This window comes from Crinia signifera, chromosome 6, assembly GCF_055691185.1.
Source record: "Crinia signifera chromosome 6, ASM5569118v1, whole genome shotgun sequence".
NCBI lineage: Eukaryota > Metazoa > Chordata > Amphibia > Anura > Myobatrachidae > Crinia > Crinia signifera.
Window position 1 is genome coordinate 17,010,165 of NC_139222.1, and position 10,605 is coordinate 17,020,769.

At 51.1% G+C, this 10,605-nt stretch overlaps 3 protein-coding genes and 1 long non-coding RNA gene across 10 annotated transcripts in view; 2 read left to right on the top strand and 2 right to left on the bottom strand.

Moving 5' to 3' along the window:
- LOC146010000 (uncharacterized) overlaps positions 1-10,605 on the top strand; it is a 475,993-nt gene that overhangs the window by 371,079 nt on the left and 94,309 nt on the right. Inside the window, exon 1 of one of the 3 annotated variants that reach the window (XM_083150743.1) lies at positions 506-681. The exons of 1 other annotated variant lie outside the window; for it this stretch is intronic. The gene's annotated coding sequence lies outside the window, so the exon portion shown is untranslated. Of the gene's footprint in view, positions 1-505; positions 682-10,605 lie in introns of those variants that run through there. One more of the 3 variants, XM_083150744.1, reaches the window with a different exon arrangement.
- LOC146010056 (uncharacterized) overlaps positions 1-10,605 on the bottom strand; it is a 260,220-nt gene that overhangs the window by 242,329 nt on the left and 7,286 nt on the right. The window lies entirely within an intron of this gene.
- Positions 1-10,605, bottom strand: part of LOC146010005 (uncharacterized) — a 730,148-nt gene that overhangs the window by 201,832 nt on the left and 517,711 nt on the right. The window lies entirely within an intron of this gene.
- LOC146010123 (uncharacterized) lies at positions 678-8,375 on the top strand. The gene is made up of 3 exons (XR_014444729.1): positions 678-815; positions 3,218-3,317; positions 8,270-8,375. It is a non-coding gene; the product is annotated as an uncharacterized LOC146010123 (long non-coding RNA).

Sequence of the window (10,605 nt, forward strand, 5' to 3'; positions counted from 1 at the left end):
CACATCCTTTCCTTATTAACACGAGTGACTGCAACCCTACATTACCATATATTACCCTACATTACCATATATTACCCTACATTACTATGCATTACCATATATTACCCTACATTACTATGCATTACTATACATGAAAGTGTGAATCCCAGGAGCTGGGAACTGTGTCCCTATGGGAAGGGTCCTGTATGTGGGTCTGGTACTACAGTCACAGGGCACAACAGTCTGGTCTACAGCGGGACACCAGAGTCTGCTCCACCTGCATTATAACCACAGAGCACCACAGTCTGTGCCACCTATAAAACAGTAATAGATTATAGTGTAACAATAATACTAGATGTGATTACCTGAGGCTGCCGGACACAACACTGGGTCCTCTGCTGCCTCCTCGACAATCAGCAACCTGTTATGGGCGATTGGGCGGCCAAACTCAAAAACATTTCCGGGCCCTGCAACTCATAATGGGGGCGGAGTACAATGGAACGCACAATCCGGAAGTAGACTGGACCGCATAACCCGGAAGTAAGTGGAACGCAGAGCCCGGAAGTACAGTGGGGCGCAGAGGCCCTCAGCACTGAAGTTCGCGGAAACGCACAATCCGGCTGTTTGGAGGCGACCTTTACCGGGAATTGAGGCGTGTGTGTAACCTGCTGTTGTGTAAGGGTGAGAGTCCCTACAGACAGGGTAGGTGAGAGATGGGGAGGAGCGGGTAACATAGATACACAGTCAGTGTCTATGTGACGCGGCCCGGGAGCTGCTGCTGCTGCTGGGGAGACGGCGCCTCCAGGGCCCGGCCTTACACGTGGGCTGTGGCTGAGGTGGGACATCATAGCTGTATATGCACAGTATTATGCCTCTTACATAGCAGTTATTATATGGTGTAGATGGGCACCAGCACTGGGCTCTTATACTGATAAATATGTGTATAATCAGGGCTGAGAATTTGCAGCGGCCACAGTTCAGCTAAATACTTCGCCCCGCTAGAGTGATATCCTGTCAGGCAGGGCAAACGCAGGATTTTCAGAAGGGGGTTTCCAGAGGGGCGGAGCAAAGCACGGAGATAGACACTTAAGGCCCCCATACATTAGGCCGACTTGTCCTAGGGACAAGTCGGACCCAATTTACCTGCGAGCCGCCCGGCAGCTCCCCGGGAGGCTCACATACAATTTGGCACTTGATGTGCCATTTTTTACATGGGATAAATCGCATGCGATTTATCCCATGTAAAAAAAAACCCCGGGGAGCTGCAGGGCGGTGAGGAGTAGTGGGGGCGGGCAGCGGCGGCAGTGGTGGGGGCAGGCAGCGGTGGTGGGGGCAGGCAGCGGTGGTGGGGGCGGGCGGCGGGTGCGGTGAGCGCTGCTGACCTGGCCGGGCAGTGTACTTACACATAGCAGCAGCGGGGACGGGACGCGTAGTGGCGGCTATTAGATTTTTAAAATATTTGTCAAATGACCGGCCGCTCTCTGATTGGCCGGAGAGCTCTCAGCCAATCAGAGAGCGGCCGGTCATTTGACAAGTATTTTAAAAATATAATAGCCGCCACTGCGCTGCCCGTCCCCGCTGCTGCTATGTATGAATGGGCAGCCTGTGATTGGCTGAGCGCTCTCTCAGCCAATTGCTGACTGGCTGAGAGAGCGCTCAGCCAATCACAGGCCGCCCATTCATTGTATGGGCTTTTTTTTTTTATTCCGTACTGACAGCTCCCGCCGGCTCCCCCTGCCCGGCTCTATGCCGCCTGTGTCCCCCCCAGCCCCCCCCCTGCTCCCTCTACCGCCGCGCCGCCCCACTAGGTCCCAAGTCGGGTGGTCGGACGTGCAGCAGGTCCGACCACCCGACGCAGATCCGATGCGCACGGGACCGCGCATCGGATCTGAGGGGACATCAAAACTAGCCGATTTTGGTCCGATTTCGGCCAGATCTGGCTGAAATCTGACCAAAATCGGCTAGTGTATGGGGGCCTTTAGGTGACCCAGTATATGCCGGGTCAGTTAAAGTATTATAGATAGACCAAATGTATATAAATAATAATATATACATACATACATACAGGGGCGTTAACAGCAGTGTAGACCCATGGGCATAGCAATGTATTGGGGCCCCTACCGATCCTCCAGCGGTAGGGGTGGGGGAAGCTTTGATGTCCCGCGGGTGGTAGGGGTATTATATAAACCACTCAGCATGTAGGGCCTGGATCAGTAATTTCCACTAATTACCCCTTTACTGCACAGATGGTGGGAGAAGGAGGCATTGGGCTGAATGAAGGGGCCCTAATACATTACTTCCAGGGTGGTAGAGGATGTTTAATATGCAGAGGAGGGGTGTATAGTGGAGTGGGCTTATTATTCATAATTTTCTGGTGGGAGGACAGCTTACTTGACTGCAGATGTCTCCAGTTCCCGGAACTAGATTTCTTAGCTTTTAATGGAATTAAAAACTAGAATATCCCACCTACCAAATGGTATTGGGGACTAGGGGATCAGAGTTCAGGAGGCAGAGCAATCTGCCAACGAGTATATAAAACTACATACCAGGTGTGTGGAGCTGGAGCAGTAACCAGCTGCTGGAAGGCTGATATCTCTGGTTCTGGGAAAAGTAGAGACAAGCTACTAGTGTCCATCAAAGAGGGAGAGTCCCAGCTTTTGGAATATATCCTCAGAAAAACTCTAAAGGTGCCCACACACTAGAAAGATTTTTGGGCCGATTTCCGATAAATCGGCTGATATATTGTCTGATGTTTACCGATAATCGGTCGAAAATCGGCCGATTTTGGCCCGATCCGCGCTCCCGTGGATCTTTAGCTGAATCTTCTGATCTTACGTGCTGCACAAAAGATCAGAAGTGTGAGTGAGGTGGAGAGCGCTGTGTGAGATGGCTTCAGGTGAGGCAGTGTCTGATTAGTGTGAGCCATGTTTCTGCTATGGCCAGAGGGGTGAGGTTGTTTAAGAGACAGATAACATAGATGGAGGCTGGTTTGTTACAGGGTCTGCATTCCATCCTGCATGATTAAAGGTTTTTGAAAGTTATAGGAGAAGGGTGATGTGTTTTATGTTTGCTGGATTCCTTGGATTCCTGTATTATTACTAATTGGATCTTCATCTAATGGGAGGGGGGGATGCCTGGATTTAGAGATAAATCCCCAACTAATAGAAGCAGAAGGTGAGAGAGATTACATTTATAAATAGTGACTGTAAGATGTGTGTGATTTTATATATGTAATTAGGGGGAAGATCTGTGTGATGTTACGGTAGAGGATATAGAGGGAGAAGAGGAGATGGATCAGCAGTGTAAGGAGGAGGAAATCCCTACAGACACCAGCACAGGTGAGTAATAATCACATACACACATATATATACATACACCTGGTGATCCCTCGGGTCTGCACAACCTAGAGATGTCTGTGTACATTACCATATCCCTCATGTTCCTGCCTCTCCTATAGCACAGAAGCTAAGGCACATTTATCATTGCTGCCAATTCTGAGTCATTGTGTATAATTGCCCGGTATCTTTTACATGTTCTAAATAACCAGCTACTAGATGTAGTAGATTTTTGGGAGCTCTGGAAAGAGATGATTGCTGAGACCACTGATCATGAATGGTTTCCAAAGATATATGGAAAGTGATACATAGAAATAGTGGTAATGTCACCTGGTAGGCTACTGGATTCATGACCCGTCCTACTGGAGATAATCTGATGTGTACATATGTAGCGTTAATTCAGTCACTGCGTGTCTCCTGCAGATGGGCCCAGTAACAGAGATACCCCAGAGAGATGTCCCTGTCCTCAGTATTCCCAGGATAATCACATATATACCATGTCCTCAGTCACTGCGTGTCTCCTGCAGATGGGCCCAGTAACAGAGATACCCCAGAGAGATGTCCCTGTCCTCAGTATTCCCAGGATAATCACATATATACCATGTCCTCAGTCACTGCGTGTCTCCTACAGATGGGCCCAGTAACAGAGATACCCCAGAGAGATGTCCCCGTCCTCTGTATTCCCAGGATAATCACATATATACCATGTCCTCAGTCACTGTGTGTCTCCTACAGATGGGCCCAGTAACAGGAATACCCCAGAGAGATGTCCCCGTCCTCTGTATTCCCAGGATAATCACATATATACCATGTCCTCAGTCACTGTGTGTCTCCTACAGATGGGCCCAGTAGCAGAGATACCCCAGAGAGATGTCCCCGTCCTCTGTATTCCCAGGATAATCACATATATACCATGTCCTCAGTCACTGCGTGTCTCCTACAGATGGGCCCAGTAACAGAGATACCCCAGAAAGATGTCCCCGTCCTCTGTATTCCCAGGATAATCACATATATACAGTGTCCTCAGTCACTGCGTGTCTCCTACAGGTGGGCCCAGTAACAGAGATACCCCAGAGAGATGTCCCCGTCCTCTGTATTCCCAGGATAATCACATATATACCATGTCCTCAATCACTGTGTGTCTCCTACAGATGGGCCCAGTAACAGAGATACCCCAGAGAGATGTCCCGTCCTCTGTATTCCCAGGATTATCACATATATACAATGTCCTCAGTCACTGTGTGTCTCCTACAGATGGGCCCATTAACAGGAATACCCCAGAGAGATGTCCCCGTCCTCTGTATTCCCAGGATAGTCACATATATACCATGTCCTCAGTCACTGCGTGTCTCCTACAGATGGGCCCAGTAACAGAGATACCCCAGAGAGATGTCCCCGTCCTCTGTATTCCCAGGATAATCACATATATACCATGTCCTCAGTCACTGCGTGTCTCCTACAGATGGGCCCAGTAACAGAGATACCCCAGAGAGATGTCCCCATCCTCTGTATTCCAAGGATAATCACATATATACCATGTCCTCAGTCGCTGCGTGTCTCCTACAGGTGGGCCCAGTAACAGAGATATCCCAGAGAGATGTCCCCGTCCTCTGTATTCCCAGGATAATCACATATATACAATGTCCTCAGTCACTGCGTGTCTCCTACAGATGGGCCCAGTAACAGAGATACCCCAGAGAGATGTCCCCGTCCTCTGTATTCCCAGGATAATCACATACATACCATGTCCTCAGTCACTGCGTGTCTCCTACAGGTGGGCCCAGTAACAGAGATACCCCAGAGAGATGTCCCCGTCCTCTGTATTCCCAGGATAATCACATATATACCATGTCCTCAGTCACTGCGTGTCTCCTACAGGTGGGCCCAGTAACAGAGATACCCCAGAGCGATGTCCCCGTCCTCTGTATTCCCAGGATAATCACATATATACCATGTCCTCAGTCACTGCGTGTCTCCTACAGATGGGCCCAGTAACAGAGATACCCCATAGAGATGTCCCCGTCCTCTGTATTCCCAGGATAATCACATATATACAATGTCCTCAGTCAGTGCGTGTCTCCTACAGATGGGCCCAGTAACAGAGATACCCCAGAGAGATGTCCCCGTCCTCTGTATTCCCAGGATAATCACATATATACCATGTCCTCAGTCACTGCGTGTCTCCTACAGGTGGGCCCAGTAACAGAGATACCCCAGAGAGATGTCCCCGTCCTCTGTATTCCCAGGATAATCACATATATACCATGTCCTCAGTCACTGCGTGTCTCCTACAGATGGGCCCAGTAACAGAGATACCCCAGAGAGATGTCCCCGTCCTCTGTATTCCCAGGATAATCACATATATACCATGTCCTCAGTCACTGCGTGTCTCCTACAGGTGGGCCCAGTAACAGAGATACCCCAGAGAGATGTCCCCGTCCTCTGTATTCCCAGGATAATCACATATATACAATGTCCTCAGTCACTGCGTGTCTCCTACAGATGGGCCCAGTAACAGAGATACCCCAGAGAGATGTCCCCGTCCTCTGTATTCCCAGGATAATACATATATACAAGGTCCTCAGTCACTGCGTGTCTCCTACAGATGGGCCCAGTAACAGAGATACCCCAGAGAGATGTCCCCGTCCTCTGTATTCCCAGGATAATCACATATATACCATGTCCTCAGTCACTGCGTGTCTCCTACAGATGGGCCCAGTAACAGAAATACCCCAGAGAGATGTCCCGTCCTCTGTATTCCCAGGATAATCACATATATACCATGTCCTCAGTCACTGCGTGTCTCCTACAGATGGGCCCAGTAACAGAGATACCCCAGAGAGATGTCCCCGTCCTCTGGGGATACAGTTAAAATCCCAGCGGTCGGGATCCCGGCGTTCAGAATCCCGACACCGGAATCCCGACCGCCGAAATGCCGACACATTCTCCCTCCTGGGGTGTCCACGACACCCCTGGAGGGAGAATAAATTAGCGTGCTGAGCGTAGCGAGGCACCGGGCCCGCTGCCTGGCGAGCGCAGCGAGCCCGCAAGGGGGGGCGATCCACGTCCCCCCCTTGTCGGCATTTCGGCTGTTGGGATTCTGAACGCCGGGATCCCGACCGCCGGGATTCAATACTGAATCCGTCCTCTGTATTCCCAGGATAATCACATATATACCATGTCCTCAGTCACTGCGTGTCTCCTACAGATGGGCCCAGTAACAGAGATACCCCAGAGAGATGTCCCCGTCCTCTGTATTCCCAGGATAATCACATATATACCATGTCCTCAGTTACTGCGTGTCTCCTACAGATGGGCCCAGTAACAGAGGTACCCCAGAGAGATGTCCCCGTCCTCTGTATTCCCAGGATAATCACATATATACCATGTCCTCAGTCACTGTGTGTCTCCTACAGATGGGCCCAGTAACAGAGATACCCCAGATAGATGTCACCGTCCTCTGTATTCCCAGGATAATTACATATATACAATGTCCTCAGTCACTGCGTGTCTCCTACAGATGGGCCCAGTAACAGAGATACCCCAGAGAGATGTCCCTGTCCTCTGTATTCCCAGGATAATTACATATATACCATGTCCTCAGTCACTGCGTGTCTCCTACAGATGGGGCCAGTAACAGAGATACCCCAGAGAGATGTCCCTGTCCTCTGTATTCCCAGGATAATTACATATATACCATGTCCTCAGTCACTGCGTGTCTCGTACAGATGGACCCAGTAACAGAGATACCCCAGAGAGATGCCCCCGTCCTCCGTATTCCCAGGATAATCACATATATACCATGTCCTCAGTCACTGTGTGTCTCCTACAGATGGGCCCAGTAACAGGAATACCCCAGAGAGATGTCCCCGTCCTCAGTATTCCCAGGATAATCACATATATACCATGTCCTCAGTCACTGTGTGTCTCCTACAGATGGGCCCAGTAACAGAGATACCCCAGAGAGATGTCCCCATCCTCTGTATTCCCAGGATAATCACATATATACCATGTCCTCAGTCACTGTGTGTCTCCTACAGATGGGCCCAGTAACAGAGATACCCCAGAGAGATGTCCCCATCCTCTGTATTCCCAGGATAATCACCTATATACCATGTCCTCAGTCACTGTGTGTCTCCTACAGATGGGCCCAGTAACAGAGATACCCCAGAGAGATGTCCCCGTCCTCTGTATTCCCAGGATAATCACATATATACCATGTCCTCAGTCACTGCGTGTCTCCTACAGATGGGGCCAGTAACAGAGATTCCCCAGAGAGATGTCCCGTCCTCTGTATTCCCAGGATAATCACATATATACCATGTCCTCAGTCACTGTGTGTCTCCTACAGATGGGCCCAGTAACAGAGATACCCCAGAGAGATGTCCCGTCCTCTGTATTCCCAGGATAATCACATATATACCATGTCCTCAGTCACTGCGTGTCTCCTACAGATGGGCCCAGTAACAGAGATACCCCAGAGAGATGTCCCCGTCCTCTGGGGATACAGTTAAAATCCCGGCGGTCGGGATCCCGGCGGTCGGGATCCCGGCGTTCAGAATCCCGACACCGGAATCCCGACCGCCGAAATGCCGACACATTCTCCCTCCTGGGGTGTCCACAACACCCCTGGAGGGAGAATAAATTAGCGTGGCGAGCGTAGCGAGGCACCGGGCCCGCTGCGTGGCGAGCGCAGCGAGCCCGCAAGGGGGGGCGATCCACGTCCCCCCCTTGTCGGCATTTCGGCTGTCGGGATTCCGGCGTTGGGATTCTCAATACTGAATCCGTCCTCTGTATTCCCAGGATAATCACATATATACCATGTCCTCAGTCACTGTGTGTCTCCTACAGATGGGCCCAGTAACAGAGATACCCCAGAGAGATGCCCCCGTCCTCTGTATTCCCAGGATAATCACATATATACAATGTCCTCAGTCACTGCGTGTCTCCTACAGATGGGCCCAGTAACAGAGATACCCCAGAGAGATGTCCCCGTCCTCTGTATTCCCAGCACTGTACAGAGGAGACTCACAGAACACCACAGGAGGATCAGGTAGGTGGGATATACCATAGTGAGTTCTCACTACGTGATCTGTAGAGAAGCTGTGTGTGTCTCATACATTGATATATTACTGTTATTTAGGGTGGAGGCCTGACTGATATTAAGGTAGAAGAGACTGTTGTGACTGATATTAAAGTAGAAGCTAAAGAAGGCAAAGAAGCGACGGATGTGAGGAGGGATCAGCAGTGGAAGGAGGAGGAAATCCCTACAGATATCAGCACAGGTGAGAAATAATCACTTATTACAGAGAGTCACATATTCTCCTTGTACTGTCACTACAGCGGCCTCTTATCCCGCACCCTCCTCTGTCACTACAGCAGCCTCTTATCCCGCACCCTCCTCTGTCACTACAGCGGCCTCTTAACCTGCACCCTCCTCTGTCACTACAGCAGCCTCTTATCCTACACCCTCATCTGTCAGTACAGCGGCCTTTTATCCCGCACCCTCCTCTGTCACTACAGCGGCCTCTTATCCCGCACCCTCCTCTGTCACTACAGCGGCCTCTTATCCCGCACCCTCCTCTGTCACTACAGCGGCCTCTTCTCCCGCACCCTCCTCTGCCACTACAGCGGCCTCTTATCCCGCACCCTCCTCTGCCACTACAGCGGCCTCTTATCCTGCACCCTCCTCTGTCACTACAGCAGCCTCTTCTCCTACACCCTCCTCTGTCACTACAGCAGCCTCTTCTCCTACAGCAGCCTCTTATCCCGCACCCTCCTCTGTCACTACAGCGGCCTCTTATCCTGCACTCTCCTCTGTCACTACAGCGGCCTCTTATCCTGCACTCTCCTCTGTCACTACAGTGGCCTCTTATCCCGCACTCTCCTCTGTCACTACAGCGGCCTCTTATCCCGCACCCTCCACTGTCACTACAGCGGCCTCTTATCCTGCACCCTCCACTGTCACTACAGCGGCCTCTTATCCCGCACCCTCCTCTGTCACTACAGCGGCCTCTTATCCTGCACCCTCCTCTGTCACTACAGCAGCCTCTTATCCTGCACCCTCCTCTGTCACTACAGCGGCCTCTTATCCCGCACTCTCCTCTGTCACTACAGTGGCCTCTTATCCCGCACTCTCCTCTGTCACTACAGCGGCCTCTTATCCCGCACCCTCCTCTGTCACTACAGCGGCCTCTTATCCCGCACCCTCCTCTGTCACTACAGCGGCCTCTTATCCTGCACCCTCCTCTGTCACTACAGCGGCCTCTTATCCTGCACCCATCTCTGTCACTACAGTGGCCTCTTATCCCGCACCCTCCTCTGTCACTACAGCGGCCTCTTATCCTGCACCCTCCTCTGTCACAACAGCGGCCTCTTATCCCGCACTCTCCTCTGTCACTACAGCCGCCTCTTATCCCGCACCCTCCTCTGTCACTACAGCAGCCTCTTATCCCGCACCCTCCTCTGTCACTACAGCAGCCTCTTATCCCGCACCCTCCTCTGTCACTACAGCAGCCTCTTATCCCGCACCCTCCTCTGTCACTACAGCAGCCTCTTATCCCGCACCCTCCTCTGTCACTACAGCAGCCTCTTATCCCGCACCCTCCTCTGTCACTACAGCGGCCTCTTATCCCGCACCCTCCTCTGTTACTACAGCGGCCTCTTATCCCGCACCCTCCTCTGTCACTACAGCCGCCTCTTAGCCCGCACCCTCCTCTGTCACTACAGCAGCCTCTTATCCCGCACCCTCCTCTGTCACTACAGCCGCTTCTTATCCTGCACCCTCCTCTGTCACTACATCTAGTGACATTATGGCTTGAATGGGCTGTGAGATGCATACGGGGTATGACTGTAGGTCCTGCCCTCATTATGCCACTGCTCCTTAGCCTGCAAAAAGAACAGCGCCATACAGGAGAAGGTTAGGGATAGGATCCGGGGGGGGGTTTAGTCAGAGGGTTCCGGGTGTTAGGGTTAAGCAGTGGAGAAAATTAAGGTCTGGCTGCGGTGGAGGGATATGCTGCGCAAGGCAGGTTTAGGCTGTGGAGGGAGAGGGTGCATCGGAGCTCCAGTGGATTCTGGGGTCAGTCTTTTGACTTCCAGCATTATAAATGAAGGGTTATGGTATGTATACTAGTAGCAACTAGTAATGGTAGTACATACAAACTCCACATCTTTAATTTGCTCAGCCCCAATCCTTAAAAAATTATATACTGTAATGAAAAAAAAAAAAATATATATATATATATATATATATATATGGTGATTCATCGCGCCCTACGGGCGCTCTTCA